Consider the following 4,398-nt stretch of genomic DNA (forward strand, 5'->3'; position numbering starts at 1 on the left):
CCAAAGAAGGGAATAAAGCCTTGAAATTCAAATGAAAAATTATTTTATAAGCATAAAGGAAACCTATTTTACACCTGTAAGACTAAATGTATAAATATGAACCAACTGCTCCCTCTGGGAAATGGGGATTGTGCTTTTAATTCACCCAGACAAATATGCAGTGCATTCTCCCTTTCGCCTATACATTTCAATGAAGACTCCCCCCAGATGGCTACCTCCTCCCTCGGGACAAGCACCTCTGGCAAGGCAAAAAGGTCCTCCTGACTTCTTCAGAACCCTCAGAAAGCAGAAGGGCTCCTGAAGCTGCGCGCTCCTTGGACAAGGTCATCTCAGTCTTCCTCCTGGCACTAACATCCTCTGGTCCTACAGTCCCCCACCCCCACCAGGACTCCCGTGTCAAGATATAAAATCCTATAGCCATTAAAATGTTTTGGCTTCACTCATTCATTCAATAACACATTCTGAGCACCTGCCATGTGCCAGTCTCTGTGCTCAGTATTGGGGATCATCTGGTTTACAAAAGGAGAAACTGAGACCACAAGAGAAGAAACTGGAGCAAGAAAGAAGGCAGGCTTTGAAGTCAAGGAGGCCTAAGCTAACAACCCTTTCTTACCAGTTGATAGCTCTTTGACCTTGGACCAGACTCTGAGCCTCCCTGACCCTCAGTTTCCTCCTCTGTAAAACAGAGGTGCTGCTATACCACACAGGCTAGTGTTGAGATTCAACAGGCTTGCTGTGAAATGCCTGGCACAGAGTAGGCATTCAGAAAATGCTAATTATTAATATTGGTGCCCTAGGTCAAAGAGTGACATGATCATTTGACTTAGCTCTTTATTGAGCACCTTTGTGTTCTTTAGACACTGAGCTCAGCCCCAGAATTGCAGAGATGAACACAAAACGGTCCCAGTGGCCAACTCTGGAGGAGGTAGGAAGTGAGAGAGGCCACACATGCACTGAATACCAACGCAGACCAAGCACTAGACTAGGTGTTCTCACCCAGCACTCATCACAGCTACTGCGAACATGTTCTGAGCTCTGTTTGAGCATTGCTCACCACATCTATATGGTCATTCACCCTCCTGATGCGCCCAGGGCTAAGTCTCTAGTTAACTTATGAAGAAACCTTAGCACAGAAAGCACACCAAAGCTTTGATGTCACACAGCAAATCGCTGGCCTTGCAAGATTCTGGCCTTGCAGGCCTTCCAGGCTTTTTTCAAGTTCAGATATCCTACCAAGATCATTCACTCATTCATGTATTTATTCATTCATTCAGTGAATATTTATTGTGCATCTACTATGGCATTTAGGATACAGCAATGATTACACAGAACAAGTACCCTTGGCCTCGTGGAGCTTCCATGAGCTTCCACCTAGTCCTTTGCTCCTGCACCCAGGAGAGGAAAGACCCCTCCTTACTGAGTGAACCATGATAGAAGAGGGGGCTTCCCAAGGTGAAGAGGAAGCAGGAGCCCTGGCCGATTCCATCAGCTTCACCTTAGCCACAAGTCGATGTGAGGTGGAGAACAGGCAGCGTTTGATCTTTTCATCCTCATTCCCATCCTACCCCACCCCCAAAAAGCCTGGGGGCCTGGAGGGAAAGTTAGTCTGGGTTTTTGGATGTCCCCAGAACTTGCACACAGGCCCTGAGCTCCACGCCAGCCGGAGTTGGGCGCCGCCACCAGCTTTGATTTGTTTAATGAAAATGCTTTGCCAGTTTCATAGATGCTCGACTGTGATAAGGTAATCATCCGAGGGCAAAGTCTACAACCCATTAATGCTGGACTCAGTGCAAATTGAACTTGGAGAAGTGATCTAAAGGGGCCAGAGAAGGCAGCCCAGCGTGATCTGACACTTGGTCTTTTGTTCAGGCAGCTGGGAGCTTGGAGGAGGCTTCCCTCCCCAGGCTCTCAAATGGTGCCAAGAAACAAATTCCCGTTACATACACCCCTCCTCGTATCTGCACATGCGCACCCGCACTTGTGTGTATACACATGCATACATGCACACGTGTACACACACAGACACACTCACGTGCTCTCGTATACTCTTACACACACACACATGCTCAGCCTCGCATATTCTTACACACACGCATTCCGACACACACAGTCACCTCCATCCTATGCCATGTCCTTTAGGCCACTGGGACCAGATCGGGGAGGCTTTCTCCTACTAATAGGGAGGCCCTTTGCCCACTCCAGAAATAAATAGGAAAGAGAGATTACTAGGCACGGGCAGAGGAAAGGTTTTTACAGACATTGGGGACCACTCTGTAAAGCTGGCCTTGACTGCCTCCCTGAAAGCCAGTGGAAAAGCAGTTAGCAGGAGCGGGAGGTCCAGAGGAGGAAGAGCAGAGCCAGCAGACTTCAAGGTGAGTGGAAGAGGTGTCCGAGCACCTCCTGGGTCTCCCTATAAGCTTCAGCCCCACTTTTCTTTATTTCCAGAATCTCAGGAGGTAAAAGGCTCCCACGGACCAGCACTGAGAAAGAGAAGAGAAAACAAGACAAAAACATGGAGAAGAAAGGGGAGATGAGGGGAGGACCAGGAAGAAGGGGAGGCTCTCCTGAGATGCTGCTCTTCACCTTGAGTTCTGGAATCCAGCGCATACTATTTTAATTTTCTGGGCAAAGTAAAAACGTCAAGCAAGAAAACAACTCAGTTTCCCTTTCCTTCCTGTTCAGGTTTGGGCAGATATTTCAAGGTCACTTAAAAGAGTGCTACTTCTTAAAAGGAAAAAAAAATGAGAAAAGATTGGGGGAGTGGGGGAAAGGTGTTCTTTTTCAAGGGTGCCTCTTCAAATGTAGCAAGAGGAATTCCTGCCTCCGGAACCTGGAGGGAGCCTCCAGAGAGTCCTTTGTTCATGGATATTCCATTTCTCTCCCCACCCCCATGTCCACCCCCTCCTCTCTCATTATCAAACATTTGAAGACTGAATAATTCCATTTGTCGATGTCTTTGGCCCCTTCCAGCAGAGCAGAGCAGGCCGGAGCCTCTGAAAATGCAAAAGGCCCCGCTGAAATCAAAACCCCTGGTTTTCAAGGTGGATTTATCACCCTTTAAAGGAAGATTTATTGGGTAATCACTTTCAAAAAGTGCTCATAGCGAAGGGGTTGGAAATAAAAAGTGTCCTCTCCCTTGGGCTGGGGGAAGAGACTGCTGGCCACTTGGGAGCGGGGAGGATGGAGCCTGGTTGTGGCCCTGAGTCTTCCACTTCCCATCAATTCACAGTCTGGGAAGGGAGCGGAAAGAGGCCAAGTTTCCCCAGCTGAACTCCACCTGAGGTCCTGCATCCACACCTTGGGCCTATTTCTTTCTCTTCCATTTTAGTTGGGTTTGGAGGGTTCGGTTTGGAAACTTGGGAGGAAGAATTCCTATTAGCATTGCTGTTGCCCTTAAAAAAAAAAAAAAAAAGGAAGGGGTGTGTGTAAAGATTTCAGATGAGACAGGGAGAGGTGGAGGAAGGGGACAACGGTCCTGAGCCAGATGGCACTGGAACGGGAGTGATTCCTGAGGGGCTGGGTGTGAGCAGGGCTGGGCCTGGAGATGCACCTTTAGACCGAGCAGAGGAGGAGGATCCCCTCCTGAGGGTCTCTGCCCAACCCCATCTGGCGCAGAAGATCTTTCCAGGGATTCAGGTCTGAGTTACAGCCCAGAGAGCAATGGAGGCCCGTACATACCTCAGGAAACCATGGAGATGGGGGAGGCGGGAGGACAAGACAGAGAGAAAAGCCGCTGGGGACAAGTCAGAAAGGCAAGGAGGAAAAGAGAAAGGGGGACCAAGGAAATGAAACAGACAGAGGAGACCATAAGACACACTATGGAGGGCAAAGAGAGACAGACAAAAAGTGTGTGTGTGTGTCTGTGTGTGCAAGAGACAGAAACAGAGAGGGGGTGGGGGAGAGAGAGGGAAGAAAAGGGATAAAGGGAGAACTTTCCAGACCAAAGCCAGCCCAACACACGCCATCCGGACAGGAATCCCTCAGAGCCTCACAGCAGCGATTGGGGGGGGGAGAACTTTCCAGACCAAAGCCAGCCCAACACACGCCATCCGGACAGGAATCCCTCAGAGCCTCACAGCAGCGATGGGGGGGGGGGGTCTTAGGAGTTGATTAATGTCCCTATAGGGAGTGAATTTGGGCAAGGCAGGGGGGAATGAAAGGACGGGGAGAGATTCCCCCCACCCCCAGCTGCAGCCGCACCAGTCCCCAGGTGAACCCCCCTTTCCCCCGCTGGATGTGAAATCGCCATTTCACCCCGCCACACTTCTTAATTGTTGCAAAAATCATTTGTGAAATTGGTCTCCAACAGGCGAGAACGGCCACGCTCATTCCGGCAGACATCCCCCCTGCCTCCCCCTGCGCCCGCCCCGCCGGGGCCCACGGAATCCCCAAGCGGAG

Source organism: Galeopterus variegatus, unplaced genomic scaffold (genome assembly GCF_000696425.1).
Source record: "Galeopterus variegatus unplaced genomic scaffold, G_variegatus-3.0.2 Scaffold6986, whole genome shotgun sequence".
In the NCBI taxonomy this organism is placed as follows: Eukaryota; Metazoa; Chordata; class Mammalia; order Dermoptera; family Cynocephalidae; genus Galeopterus; species Galeopterus variegatus.